General features: G+C 28.8%; 2 pseudogenes; both read left to right on the forward strand.

Annotated features, from left to right (window-relative positions):
* Positions 1 to 14,344: 14,344 nt before the first annotated feature.
* LOC125811367 (uncharacterized) lies at positions 14,345 to 14,917 on the forward strand (annotated as a pseudogene).
* A 60-nt stretch (positions 14,918 to 14,977) lies between these two features.
* LOC125811462 (uncharacterized) lies at positions 14,978 to 15,811 on the forward strand (annotated as a pseudogene).
* The last annotated feature ends 1,105 nt before the right edge of the window (positions 15,812 to 16,916 follow it).

Here is a 16,916-nt window from a genome sequence, read left to right on the forward strand (position 1 = left end):
ATATTTCCCCTTTATATGCTCTAAAGATATATTGTATATTGATGTGGCGTCTAAAAAATTTAACCATCTTCTTTTACTACTATTTTTTCCTTCTATTTTTTGGTGAAATTTTACAATAGCCTCGCAATCCGTTCTTACCAGAATTTCTTGTTTATTAATAATGTATAACTTAAAACTATTTAATCCGTATATAACTGCCAAAATTTCTGCATCTATGCTACTCATATTTCCCTTTTCTTTGTATTTTCCGCTGTGATAAGCTAAGAAAATGGGTAAAGAAAAGAGATGAAAGGAGTAAGGAAAAGAGATGAACAGTGAAAAAAAAAAAAAAAAAAAAAAAAAAAAAAGTAATTTTGGGAGAAATTACATGGATTCAGCAACAAAAAACTACTAATACTAGATAACGGAACAGGAAGAGGGAGTACTGAGTAGGATTTTACAACCGCAATTTTACAACCGCAGCTTACATCATCTTGACAGAAGCTATCCTCTTTGTTTAAATCTAAATTCTTACTCTTGTTTATTTACATCTTTTTATTAATTTAAACGCATATTAAATTGGTATCTATATAGATGTATATAGATGTGTGTGTATATATATATATATATATATATATATATATATAATTATTTTAATATAAACTCACCTCTTGAGGTTGATTTTATTAATTAAACATATATAATTTAACTACACATCAACATATAATATATGTATATGTATACATACATATATATACATCTATATATATAGATGTATATATGTGTATATATATATATGTAAATTTATTAAATTAAAATTATGTTGATGTGTAGTTAAATTATATATATATATATATATATATATATACACACACACATATATATACATAATTATTTTAATATAAACTCACCTCTTGAGGTTGATTTTATTAATTAAACATATATATATATATATATATATATATATATATATATATATATATATATATGTATGTATCACATTAAATTTTAAGAACACAAAATGGTCCTCCGGAAAACGATTTAAATAAAATTAAATCAAAATAGAAAATAATACCGACATCAAGAGGTCGTTTTTTATTATAATTCATTTTCTGGGAAAAATTCCGACTTCTTGAGGTCGGAATTTGGTTTACCCGCAAATCGCAAACCGACCTCCGGATGTCGCTTTAATTAATAGTCGAAATAAAAATACCGACCTCATGAGGTCGGTATTTTAATTACATACTATTTAATTTTTACCGACATTCGGAAGTCGGTATTATGAAATATTTAATTGAGAAAAAATTCCGACCTCAGGAGGTCGGAATTTTTAATGAATTACAATAAAAACCGACCTCTTGATGTCGGTATTATTTTCTCAATTAAATATAAAAAATACCGACCTCATGAGGTCGGTATTTTATATTAATTTATTTTTACTATTTAATTTTACCGACATACGAAAGTCGGTATTATAATTTTTTTTGTTTTTTTATTTTACACAAAACCTATTGAGAAAAATAAAATATTGTTATTTTTTTTTTTTTTTAATACCGACATCAAGAGGTCGGTTTTTGTTGTAATTCATTTTTTTTTCGAGAAAATTTCCGACCTCCAGAGGTCGGAATTTGGTTTTCCCGCTTTTCGTAAACCGACCTCCGGATGTCGCTTTTAAAAGTAATTAGATGAAATAAAAATACCGACCTCCGGATGTCGCTTTAATTAATAGTAATTAGATGAAATAAAAATACCGACCTCCTGATGTCGCTTTAATTACTAGTAATTAGATGAAATAAAATTACCGACCTCATGAGGTCGGTATTTTAATTACATACTACCGACATTCGGAAGTTGGAATTATAAAATATTTAATTGAGAAAAAATTTCGACCTCCTGAGGTCGGAATTTTTAATGAATTACAATAAAAACCGACCTCTTGATGTCGGTATTATTTTTATTGTAATTCATTTTTTCCGAGAAAAATTCCGACCTCCGGAGGTCGGAATTTGGTTTTCCCGCTTTATTTTGCATAAAAACCGACTACTTGTAAATACCGACCTCTGGAGGTCGGAAATTACTGACCTCCATTTGAGGTCGGAAATTTTTAGGTCGATATTCACTGTTTTTTTAGTAGTGTATAGATTAAAAACTATTAAGTATCATTCATTTATTCAAGAATTATGAGAGTCAACAATGTTAACTAAAGAATTTAATTAACACATAATTTGTGTAAGATCTATTAGGTAAGCCCTGAACGTTGAGCGTGCTTAGGGCATACAATCGGACGCCTAGGGCGTAAGTCTTACCGAACTAAATCCCACACTTGAGTCTGAATGTGTTTTGCTAGAGCCCCGCCTCAATGCGAGTCCCGAGATGAGTCTCATCAAAGTCTTTCAAAACACTGATTTAAACTCTCAGAATTAAGAAAGCAAGGAATTATACAAAAAAATAACAAGCAAAAGACAAATGAGTATTGACAATATGGATATTTATATGTTCTGTCTAAATATCCATATTTAGTAGATAACATGGACGATATTCGTATTTAATACATTTTAAATAATTAGTTATCCAACCCATATTTAATATTAATAAGTCGAACAAAATGACATGTTTTTAAAACCATTTTATGAGCCTTAATGGGAACCATAAAAATCCAAAACTATGGTATTATCAATTACAAAGAGTTTACATCTTTCTATGAACAGAATTCTAAATTTAGATTTGAATTTTTTTTTTTATATATATATATATATATATATATATATAAATAAATCCCATTTATATTATTTTATATTATAATATAAGATAATATTAAAACAGATTAACCCGCATGATAAAAATGAATACCTTATTCGATTTCATTCAGGAAAATGGAGCGATGCTCAAAGAAAATATGCAACGGTAGCTCATGAAATGTTTTTACTCTCTCCTCAAATAAAGGAGGTAAACCATCTATAAATTTGGCTTTCCAGAATTCCATACCATTTTCTGGAAGTTCCATCACTCGACTTCACTAAGACAAAGCCACTAACTTGTTGTATTGAATCTGACTGTACCACCATCTCGGAACCAAGTCAAGAAACCATATATAAATTTATGCATATTTAGATAAAGTCTAGATCTTTCATGATAAATTTAATCTCTAAGTTAGCTTTCCGGCATAGATAAAATTCTTTAGCCGGACATAGTCTCAGCTTAACTCGAAGATAAAACTAAAAATAAAGGAAATTACCTTGTAGCAAACAACACTCTTTAATTATTCCGGCCAAAGTCCGGCAAGCTTACAATACTTAGAAGATTTTACAAGAGAGAGGGAGAGAAAATGAAAGCAAGAAGAGGTGGTTTCTAAAATCTGCTCTCAATTAAAGAAAAACAAACTTATTTATAGGAAAAGAAAGCATCTTTGTACAAGATACTGGGGCCCCTATCTGGGTCCTGGTAACAATGTATCTACTGTTGAGCTACAGTGTTGCTATAGAAGCGCGTGCCTTTTATTGTCTGTAGTGCTTATCTGCTAAATCTTGTCCTTTAGTTTTGCCAAAAAATCTTCGGCTTTCTTCAGTGCATCTACTGGCCTTTCTTGTTCATTGGAACCTCAGGTTGTTTTGACGTAGAAGCCTGTTCAGACACTTGTTTCGCCGTTTTCAACTTATCATCAATTTGAACAATCAGATTAGTTAAATTGTCTATTTTTTTTATCAAGAGAACAAATATGTTCACCAATAACTTTAACATACAGACCCAAATAATTGTTTTGAGAAATAAGACGATTAATCTCATTTATACTTACTGCGGCAACCTCATTATCAATAAATTTTTGAAAAGCAGTAAAAGTGATACATGTATTATTTGGTAAAATAAACGGGGCTTGAGGAGGATAAATAGCTTTAATTATATTTCCTGATTCATCCTTATAAGACCGTTCAAGAACATTAATGAATAAAGGCAAATAAGTGGTTATAAACCAAGGCACAAAAAGCATAATATGATTATGCAAAGCACAAGTTTCATAGAATTCTTGTGAAATATTGTTCAAATCTTCTTCACTATAAGTGTCAAAAAACCAAGGTTTAAACCGGTTCCATTAAAATTCATTTTGAATATATTTTCTTGCCAGTGAACCTGGACTAAAATCAATTTGATGTCCACTCATCATTAAGATTAAAATCCATTTCGGATGCAGAAGGAATATCCTTATCAGAAATATCAGAAGATTTATCATTTGTTTGAACAATGTATAACCGCAGATCAATTTTATTTTTTGTTTTTCTGCAGATATAACTGTTGATAAAGTATGCAATGAAGCAGCGCGATTTCTAGTTGGACCATAAAAAGGTTCTATCGGGGAAATATGTTGAATAGCCTATCTTCTATCAGAAGCAAATGAATGTCTATTATAAGGAACACTTTTTTCATCAAACTGCATACAAATTTTTCCATCGGAATTTTGACTAATATGAGAATATTCAAAATTAGTGACAACATCAGTTATTTGTTCATGGGGTATAACAGAATCTAGAATCCAAGTAGTAGGAAAATTAATTTCTTCCCATTTTATAGGTCTCCTAGTAGTGACTTTAGATCTGGCGAAATTAATTTCTACCAAAATAGTTTCATCAGATGTATCATATAACTTACATCTAGGATTCAAAGTAGCAAGTAAAAACCAATTTGGTATAGGGTTAAATATCTTGACACATACTTTTATAAACCAAGTATGTTTGTGCCTCTCATTGTTATAACATAGGACTTTATTAAATGACTGGATATAATCCCAATAGGTACAATTTACCATGACTTTGCTTAGACTAAATTGTCTTTCAGTCATTGAGGAAATACCCCAATCTTCAATATGAATGATGTGCTTTATAATCATTTTAGAGAAGTTATAAACATTCTCACTTGTATTATATCTTGAAAAGTGTTGAAATTCAACACCTGTGCTTATCAACAGAGTTTCATAATATTTTTGAGTTTTGTATGACTCACCCGGGAAATAGAGCCCATTAACTAAATACCTTTGGAATATCTTCCAAGGCTCTTCTCTTCTCTGTATGTCAGAATTTCTAAGAGAAATATCACTTCTCTTTTTTCTACCTTTTCATATGTTTTGATATCATCAACGTCTTCTTTGGCGACTGAAGCAAAAGTATCACCTTGCTTTTGTGTTGAAAATTCTTGTAGTTGAGCATATAATGGATCACTTTCTAGAATATCTTCCAGATGTATTGAAGAGGCTTTCTCTTGCGTTCTAGAGCTTGAGTTATATAAACTCATTCCTCCTCATTGTATAATTGGAGTATTAGATGATGAAGATCCATACGACGATCTTGATGAGCCTGGGGATGATCTTCCCCTTCCTCGTGGGTTATTTCCCTTTCCTCGACCCTTAGTTACTCAAGGGTTTTCCATTCTGCAAACAAAACATCGAGATTTATTCCCAATAAGCATCATAATAAGTATTAGCTTCTTCTATTGATTGGAAAAGGTCCATCACCATTCCATCTATAATTTTCCAGCAAATCAGTTCCTTCAAATCTCGATTAAGAGGAAGAACCTTTAAGATGGTAATCAATCTGTTTTCAGTAAAGAAAAGAGAAACAGGAATATCACCATTCTCTGAATAACTACTATATTCACTCATTTTGAATGTATTCTCTAGATAGAAAGCCTAGGAGAGAGTTATCACTTCCTTTCTTATATAGAATTTCAAAATCAAACGGGGCTAGCTGTGCTTGCCACCTTGCAAACATTAATTTTGATGTGTCATGTTTAAAATTTTTATCAAACATATATTTAACTGATTGAGCATCTGTTTTTATCACAAATTTCTAATTGTAAAGATCATCCTAAAATTTTAAAACACATTTAACGATAGTTAACATTTCATGAGCTACCGTTGCATATTTTCTTTGAGCATCGCTCCATTTTCCTAAATGAAATCGAATAAGGTATTCATTTTTATCATGCGGGTTAATCTGTTTTAATATTACTCCATAACCCATTTTGGACGCATCCGTTTCTACAATTTTTGGCCAAGCCGGATTAGCCAGGGTTAAGCAGGGCAATGATTTAACTCTATCTTTAATAGTTTTCACTAGATCTGTGAGACTATTAGTCCAAGACTTTTTATGATCCTTTTTTAGCCTGTCGTATAACAAAGCTAAATCGCGAGATAAATTTTTGTATAAGGGAGAAATGTAATTTAAACTTCCCAGAAATTGCTGCAATTGCGTTCTATCTGTAATAATGTTAGGAAATTTTGACGCGAATTCAATAGATCGTTGAATAGGAGTGATTTTTCCTTGACAAATCAAATGACCCAAAAATTGAACTTCTGTTTGAAAAAGACTCATTTTAGGTTTAAAAATCACCAAACCATTTTGAATAACTATTTTCTTAAAAATGTCTAAATGTTTGATATGCATTTCAAGAGTCTTTGAATACACCAAAATATCATCAATATAAACTATGATGAAATCGATTTTTTCACGAAGAGTATTATCCGTAACTTCTTTCAGAAGTTCTATAACATTATCTGCAGTGATAGTAAACATGTTCATATCCTCGAATTGAGATTGTAGCTTGTAGAATTCATCATGTTCACAATGACAAATATCATCATGACATTTGCAAGCATCATTCAAGTCTTGTTGAACCTTGCTGGAAGACTCAGGTTGATTATCCTCTGTTGCATAACTTGCTTCAGAATCATCATAATCTGATTTGGAACCCGAAGTATATAACAAACTATAAATCTTTTCTTGAATATCTTCATCAAGTTTCAAAGTCCTAAGCTTTTCAAGTTTACAATTTGGAGCTATATGCCCAAATTTTCCACGTTTGTAACACTTGATCTTATTAAGATCTCTCTTGGACCTATTTTTGGTAAATTTATTAGATTTACGATGAGCCCTTTGCTCTTCTCTTTCTTCTCTAGTCCTTATCCTAGATCTTCTTCTCTTCCGATGAGATCTATGAGGTTCAGATTTAGGAGTTTCACGGTTGGTACCTTTGGATGTATCTGGTAAACCAAACTGAGTACAGAAATCTCCCATTTGAGATTTTTCTCTAAACTTGTCCATCTTAAGCTGTCTTGAAAGTTTTAACTCATTGCACAAATTTATGTCTTCTTGAGTACAAGCTCCAAAAAGTTTTCCATAGGTATAGTTACTATAGGGAATAATTCCTTGCGGATCTCTTAGAGTCTTTTTTACTCTCTCCGTAAATAAAAGAGGTAAACCATCTATAAATTTGGCTTTCCAGAATTTCATATCATTTTCTGGAAGTTTCATCACTCGACTTAAATAAGTATCTTTATATCATCTTTATATTATATTGATGGTACATTTATGCCTTTTTCCATTATATTATAAATCTTTAAACAATTAATATAAATTTTTAGATCTTTTATGACCTTATATATTTTCATTATTAACCGTAATGTGATTAAACATTTCAATATTTGGGTATTTTTTTTACTATTATATTTAATAAAAAATTTATGTAATGTTGTTAATTGAATATATAAAGCAAATTCCAACTTTGTTTTAAATACGTGGCAATCATCCAATACTGCATTGAAAAGTAATGAGGCTATATTTATAAATAATGTTCATCAATTTGGTCATAATTTTACGATAAAAGACTATAAGTGTTTGCTCTAGCCTCCGCGGCAACAAGTGTTTGCTCTAGCCTCCGCTCTTTCTAATTTTTTAATATTAAAACTGTTAACAAATGCATTCCTTCTTTGTGATACACAAAATCATTCAATTAATTTTTTTCATACATTTATTTATAACAATTAAAATGAAATTTAATTATCAAATTCTAGTAAACATATATAATATCATCTCATTATAACAATCATAAGTTCTCTTGACAATAATATAATTAATTAATTCAACATGACTAAATTTAATATAATTTTTTATATAATCTTCACTACTCACCATAATATAATTTTTGACAACGCAGTTGTATACTTGGAATTTCCTTTTAAAGTATAATCGATAATAAATCACATTATTCTATGAAAAATATTTAGAGTGAGGATCATGATTGCCATGTGCTTAAAAAAATAATTAAAAGGCCAAGATCGTTTTTTACATTTTCAGAATCTATTTTATATTTACTAATTATTTATTATCCATTATAAAAAAATATTAATTTATTAAAATAAAAAGAATTTAGGGAAGATAGAATGGGTTTCACAGGGCTATTTATAGTACGATAGCAAAAATTTTAGTTCCATAATTTATATTTTTATTTTTTTGAATAATATTATATTATTATCATATTAAATTAATTAATTCAACACGATTAAATTTAATAAAGTGCAGTACGAATGTACGATAAGTTGGGTACCGTAGACTTGCATTAAATTATATATTTGTACTAGCACTATTTTACTATTTTAATTTATAAACTTTTGTTTGTTCTAATTCAACTTATAATTATATTATAAGTCTTTATATTCTCTAATCAATTATATTTAAAACTTTATATCTTTTATGAACTTATATTTTATCATTATCATTCGTAATGTGATTAAACATTTGAATATTTGGATATTTTTTTCGACGTATTTCAAACATTTTTAACTATCATATTTAATAAATTTTTATGTAATGTTAATTGAGTTATGAAAAAAATGTAAAGCAAATCTCAGCCTTTTAATTTTGTTTAAGCACGTGGCAATCATCCAATACTCCATTGAAAAGTAATTAGGCTAATTGTACTGGAGTTAATCCTCATTATTAGTATATCTTTTATGGATCTCTTCTATTGATTAGGTTCTAATATGAAATTAACAGGCAAAGAGTTAGGTTTTTGTTTACTTTTACTTATTATAGTTTGGGATTAGCATAACTCTAGTCCTGAACTATTATTAGAAGCTCTATATATGTGTATTAATCATTTTTCATAAGTATAATTAGACATATTTTATTGCCATATATATGGGAAAAATTTCTTGTTTAAGAGAGGCAAAAATCATGAGCTATCTCTGTAGGGCGTTTTCACATTCTGGACCAAACTCGAACAATTTAAAGTTACAATCACTTTTGTACACTTATGAGTCGTTTGGTAGAGAATATTAGCAAAAATAATACATGTCTTAGCTATATGTATTAATTCTTGCATTAGTTATACACTCTATTGTGTATTGAAGGGGGTATTACTAATACAATGGATTTTTAGGTATTAGTAATGCAAAGAGATTTAATACATGCATTAGCATGATTAAACACTCAATTACCCCTCAAAATCACTTTGACATTTTTTCCACCATAATTGTGGAGGATATCTTTGTAAATAAATATCTATCTATATATAGTAGGAGAAGTAAAAAGAGACACATGTCAGCACCAAAAAAATTCAACAATTTTAAAAATAAAAAAAACTAATTTAAAATTCTTTTAAATTAACTAAAAATAAATAAAAAGGAGTAACCAACTAAATAATTTCATGTTTCTTTTGAATATAATAATCTATATATATATAATATATCTATATAATAGGAAAGGTAAAACGTGACACATATCAACACTATTAAAATTCAACAATTTTAAAAATAAAAAAATAATTTAAAATTCTTTTAAATTGACCATAAATAAATAAAAAAAGAGTAACCAACTAAATAATTTCATATTTCTTTTGAATATAATAATCTATATATATAATCGGAGAGGTTATAGCGCCTACGTATCAACACCAAAAAAATTGTAGATATATTCAATAATAAATAACAATTTAAAAAACAATACGTTTAAAAAAAAACATAAATTAAAAACTGTTTTTAATTTTTTTAACCTTACAAATGGTTGTATGTTTTAATTTAGCCTTTAAAATTTGTTTACGTTAAAAGAAAAATTGAATTGAATGTTAAAATAATAATTTTTTTTTATTTTTAAAATGATTTTAACAGTAATTTTTTAAACTAATCCGTAAAAAATTTAAAACAGTTCTAAAAAATAGGGTGTGTGCTTCCATTTTTTGGGAAGTTATCATATTTTTATTTCCATATTTTAAATAATAATAAACTTTCTTTAAATAATAATACAATAATAAACATTTTTATTAAAATAATAATAAACATTTTAATTATTATTATCAATAATTTAAAAATAATAATAATAATAGGGTGTGTGCTTCCATTTTTATGGGGAAGTTATCATATTTTTATTTCCATTTTTTAAATAATAATAAACGTTCTTTAAATAATAATACAATAATAAAAGTTTTTATTAAAATAATAATAATAAACATTTTAATTATAATAATAATAAATAATTTAAATAATAATAATAATAACCGTCTTCTTTTTAAAACTTTTATATAATTATTTAAATTATTTAAATTTTGAATTGAGAAGTTAATTAGTTTTAAAAATAAAGTTCTAAAAAATAGGGTGTGTGATTCCTTTTTTTAGTGGGAAGTTATCTCATTTTAATAATAATAATAATAATAATAATAATAATAATAATAATAATCTTAATCTATATATATTATCTATGTATATATTCTAGGAGAAGAAAAAATGCCACATGTCAGCGCCACAAAATTTTAGAAATTTAAATTATAAATAATTAAATATTATAAATTCAAAATTTGAAATAAAAATAGACACATGTCATCAAATTACACAAATAATGACAAAGTCAGCATTTTTTAAAAACAGATTTAATGAGAAAAATGAGTTTTCTCCATTCCAATTCAGGTATGACCCATCCTGGTTCCAGCTCGGTTTCAAGCTTGGCCAATTCAAACTAAAAAACATGTGCAGACCTGATGAACCAATTTTAGTATTTAAGTGGAAACGAATAGCATTGAACTATATTATTCATTGAATTTAGAAGCTAAATATATACACTATAAAGGCAATGTAAAGAGACTCTGTACGTAAAACAAACGCAAAATTTCAATGCTTAAGTGTGGTTTTGTACACAAAAATGGAGTTCCTATATTGTCCGCATATTTACAAACACAGAAAATGAAGCTACCAAATCATTATAAACTGACCCCAAAATAGAAAATTAAAAAAGAACTCTTGTCTCTAAGGTAAGAGATGCAGAAATGCACAAAAAAATCTGCAAATTGAGAAATGCCTATATATTGGGATTAAAAAAAAGGATATTTACAATGGAAACGAACCAATTGCGATGTGTTGACCCCAATTTTCATCTTTTTCCTCTGTTTTTCTTAATCTTTTCGATCATTATCCTAATTATATCCACATCCAAGCTTAACTATTTGAAGCAAACACAAGAAGAAACAACGTGTGTCTAGTTTGTGTTGGAAAGAGTTGGGTTAGCTAAAGTTTTTCATTAGTCTCAATTTTCAGCTCCTTTGTATCTCATGCAAGATAATTATTCCGCAATTATTTGGGTTTTCCATTTCCTAACTTTGCTTTTGCAATTTGTTTGTATTCCACTAATTATTTTTTTATTGGATATTCTGAATTTTTTTGTTTGGACCATTGTTTTCTGATGGGTATTGTTTTTATCGTCTTGTGTTTCTCTGTTAATTTCATGCTATGTATTTATGTTTTCGATTGAGAGTATAGGATAGCAAGATCAAGCTCAAAAATACACACAAGAAAGCTTCAAAATCCAGAAAAGTCCAAAGTTAAGACAAAGAGGAGGTAAGAAGATGGAAAAAAAAGCCAAAATTGAAGAAACTCAAACCCAACACAGAGTAGAGGGGAAAACAGGAGGGATCAAGAGGTGCCAAAAAATTTGTTGGATACAAAGAAAGCACCAAATATTGCAAAATCAAACAGAAGTAGAGTTAAGAAACAGGGGCGGCTCAAATCCATTGGTGGCCTAAGGCCAAAATCAAACTAGAGGCCTTAAAAAAAATTATAAATATTTTTATTTTAAATCAATTTTTCTAGCTTTTTGAGATGCAAAGTTGTTAATAATTTTTGTGTAGGCAATCTCTTATAATAATTCTTTTTCAATCGATAATATAGCCAAACCACTTAATCTTTCTTGAGACATTGTTGATCTTAAATAATATTTTATTATTTTTAATTTTGAAAAACTTCTTTCGGCTAAGGCGACTGTTACAGGAATTGTTAATATTATTCTATAAGCAATGTAAACATTTGGAAAAGAATCAAGTCTTTTTATTTGATTGAGTATCTCAATTAGAGTATTGTCTTCTACTTTTATGATTTCCCTTAACACTTTTAATTCAGAAAATAAGTCTAAACCGTCAATATCGGAGTGAGTATTATGTTTTAAGGAACATTCAAGATTAAGACAATATTTTTTTTAAATTCTCATCATCTAATGATCTCAATTTTTTCCCACTAAATAGAAAACCAAAAATATTTTCATATATTTCAAATTGTTCAAATCTATTTTCTAGTTGACATATTAAAATCTAACAAATATTTTAAACACTATTTACAATATCAAATAAAAAATATAATAAACATAAGAAACAAAACAAAAATAATATTAGAAATTAGAATGATATTACCGAATTCAAAAGCTATGAAGACTTGATTTCCGAAAATGAATCGGGCTGCTGCACTATAGTTTTCTCCAAATTTAAAATATAAACTATCAATAGAACAAGTAAATTTTTTAGCTTTGAATAAGAGAGATGTAAGATTAGAAAAGAGAAAGTGAGAAGAAATAGAAGGGAGGAAGATAAAATATATAAAAATAAAATTAGAAAAAAAAATAACATAAAAAAAAAGAGATAACTTGTACATTTTTAAAAAAGTACACAACTTTTTATTGGAAAGTTAAAAAGTCATAGTCATATTTATGACTATCAATTCATTTAGCCGTTTACATTTATTGACTTAGCTCTAACAAAAAAATTTTAAAAAATTAATCTTTCCTAATTAACTAAAAAATGGGGCCTTTGCATTTATTGTCTTAGTTCTAATATATATATTTTTTTTAATTTAATCCTATCTAATTAACTAAAAAATGGGGGGCCCTAAAATTGGGGGCCTAAGGCCAAGGACTTTTTTACAAGCCTTACCAGTCGCCCCTGTTAAGAAATCAAAATCAATACAAATGTAAAGTATGCTCACCTGGACACAACTATGAAGTCGACGAAAGTGCAACAAGAAGAACAGGAGAGAGAAGATGGTGATAATTAAGTTTGAGTTTTGTTTTTGGTGACACTTTGATCAAGAAATGGTCAAATCCATTTTAAAATGTATTTAAGTAAATTTGGTATCAAATTAATATTTTCAAAACTTTCTAATCTTTTATAAAATACAAAAAAATACTTCATTTTTCAACTTTTATAATTCTATCCAAATCATTTTAAAAAAAAGTTAACAAAAATGGAATTTTCTCTTCTTCTCTCAACGTTCTCTCTTCTCTTCTTCTTCTTACTTAGAAAATCCAAAAATCCGACTATCAAAACAAATATTCTCCCGCATTATCTTATCTTCCTCCTCATCTCCGACCGTGACTCTCTCCTCTTTCTGAACTGAAGATTGTGTTCGACTTGACATGGGTAAGTCATTTTTTGAAAGATTTTATAATTTTCGAACAATACTAAGTTTTTTTCTTGGGTTAATGAACAATAAATCGTTCTATAGATGTGAAAATTGAATAATAGTGTAATGGTACCTATTATTTATTGTTTTTGAAAGAAAATCAACAAACCCAAAAAAAGCCCTAATTTTGAGGAAATGTATATGTATTGTTAACATTCAGTGAAAATTCATTTTTTGTTGCTTTTGTTTTTCTTTTTGTGACCATTTTGTTCATATGATTTTAGAAATATAGTCTTGTTCAGTTGTCCAACATATATTTCATTTGTTGAAAGATGTGTCGTATGTTGCTACATTTTAGTGATATGTTGGTATATATTCCAACAGAATTGTCATATGTTGGAACATATCACCTATGTGCTAGGGCAACAAAATGGTCATATGTAGTAACAGAAGATTCATCTGTGGCCACAAAAGATTCATTCATGGCAACAGAAGGTACATCTGTGGCAACATAATATCCATGTGTGTCAACATAAGTATAAATTATTACCCATTATTATTTTATAATCAATTGTCAAATCTCAATATTTTTTTATTTACCTTGTAGATGAAATGATGCAAGAAGTTTCATTCATGACAACAACTCAATCTTTTATTGGTGTTGCTTCCTCTTCTAACATTAAATGCTCTTTTTGTCTATGCAACGAATGTGAGCAGCAACATGATTATTTTATTAGTCGTGTTAAAGAACTCACTGATACTTTTTAAAAAATGACTTATAATATTGATGTCTATACATCCAAGAAGATTTCACAACCTTTGAAGTGTAGGAGGTTAAAAAAATCTATTTCCCAATCACTATCTATAATTAGTGAAAGAAAAAAATCAATGACTACTGCTCCGGTATCACACTCAAACCCAAAAGGCAAAGAGAAGGAGAAGAATAAGGAGGAAGAGGAGAAGGAGAAGGAGAAGGAGAAGGAACAGGAGAAGAAGGAGGAGGACAAGGACAAGGACAAGGAGCAAAAGAAGGAGAAAGAGAAAGTGAAAAAGATAGCAAAAGCGAAAGAGAAGAAAGTCGAAGTCGTCAGTTGTGATATGAAGTAACAATATCCATTTGAAGGTTTTAACATTGACGGCGAGGGTCCAACTGAACTAATGTCATCCTTCTCGCAATGGATAAACGAGGGCCTTTACAAGCATCATGCAAAAAAGCAAAGTCGTTCAACTATTATTAGTATTTCTTCTTGTTGTCCACTAAATAATTATTTATAATGATTACACAATTGTAGAAGAAACAAGGACGATCACTACTTAGCCAATTGCTCGGATCTTGAGTTCAAACAACTTGATTTTACAGTTGCATTTCCAAAGAAGAAGAATTGGTTCTACATAATGTCTCAACCTAATAAGTGCTGGGCTGATGAGGTAAATTCATGTCCACTTTTATCTTTTGATTAAAACATGAATACATACAAATAAATTGATACAGAAATACACTTGTTGATGCATCTGTGCAACATGTGGATGTCATTTTATACTATTTGCGGAAAAAATTAAAGCAACAAAGTCATTCTAAATATCGATATACCATTACTAATTGTTTTTTTCAAAACATACATTGACAATGCCAGTGATGTTCCTGAATATGAGAATAAAATCGTTGGCACTATTAAAGGGTTTGGTATACCTGATGGACTGCCTTGGCACCTCACATATGAGGTTTATGTCCCTGTAAATTGTAATGGGGAGTTTCATTGGGTCTTGGCAATCGTTGTATTGAAGGAACGATGCATAGAGGTGTATGATTCGATGTCCTCGTTTAGGACTAACAGAAAATTGTGCTCCGAGATTCAAAAGTTGTCTACATTGTTGCCAAAGTACCTTGAATCCAGCGAATTTTTTTTATCAAAAAGATCGAACCAACTGATCAGTTCTTGAATCTTACCAAGGAAAGAACAAATCTCACTCATTCGAAGTCAGACATGTTACTGGTATTGCCCAATAAGCAAGCAATAGTCTGTAAGTATCACATTATTTTTTTTGTCTTACCACTATTGAAATGTGATGTTATTATATTTTATAATTGATGATATATCATGCAGAGATTGTGGACTATTTGTTGTTGCATAAGCTGGGTTTTTGAGTGATGGACTACAAGTACCATCTTATGGAATTAGTTCTGAAACCCTTTGCATGAGATATGCTTCACTCCTATGAAATTATGAGATTTTAAAGGCTCGGAGTGGCTATGTTAGTAACAATGAAGATCCACAGAGGCTTAGACCTAAAAAAGCAAAGTTCGATGAAAATGTTGATGGTTATGTATACCATTGTGAATCACCTTTTTGTTGATAAGTTGTATAAAACAATTGGTGAAGTGTTCATTTTTGCTGATAATATTAGTATTAATGATTATTTTTATTATTTTTATTTTGTTGGATTAGGTGACAATTTAATTGAATTAACCACAAAAAAAGCATATTTTAGGATATACATATGTTGCCACATATGACATGTCTGTTGTAATTTTTCCAACAGAACGTGCATATGTTGCCACATATGTCACTTCAAGGATTGGTTAATCGATAAATTGAGTGATTTAGGAATGGAAAAATATTAAATTAGACCAAATTTTAGTACATTGGACCATAGTTAAGCAATAAAAATATGCTATAACACTTGGAACAACAATTTACAAGGGTGTTATATAACTATCATATGGAGTTACTTGGTCATTGTATGATGAACTAGTAGTATGATAGTCTTTGTAAAAATAATTGATAGAATTGATGAAGGTTATTGTATTAGACCATAATTTTGTACTTAGACATGTTGTAGGATTATATATTAGTATTACATGTTGAATTATGTGACAATTTAATTGAATTAACCACAAAAAGCACATTTTAGGATATACATATGTTACCACATATGACATGTCTGTTTCAATTTTTCCAACAGAACGTACATATGTTGCCACATATGTCACTTCAAGAATGGGTTAATCGATAAATTGAGCAATTTAGCAATGGAAAAATGTCAAGTTGAACCAAATTTTAATACTTTGGACCATAATTAAACAATAAAAATATGATATAACACTTGAAACAACGGTTTACAAGGGTGTTATATAACTATCATATGGAGTTACTTGGTCATTGTATGATGAACTAGTGGTATGATAGTCTTTGTTAAAATAATTGATAGAATTGATGAAGGTTGTTGTATTAGACTATAATTTTGTACTTAGACATGCTGTAGGACTATGTATTAGTGTTGCATGTTGAATTATGTTACAATTTAATTGAATTAACCTCCAGAACACCATTTTATAATATACATATGTTGCCACATATGACATGTCTGTTGCAATTTTTCCAATAGAACGTGCATATGTTGCCACATATGTCACTTCAAGGAAGGGTTAATCGATAAATTGAGCGATTTAGCAATGAAA

The sequence above is a fragment of the Solanum verrucosum genome, unplaced genomic scaffold, assembly GCF_900185275.1.
Source record: "Solanum verrucosum unplaced genomic scaffold, falcon-dt-bn FXZP01000878.1, whole genome shotgun sequence".
NCBI classification, from domain to species: domain Eukaryota; kingdom Viridiplantae; phylum Streptophyta; class Magnoliopsida; order Solanales; family Solanaceae; genus Solanum; species Solanum verrucosum.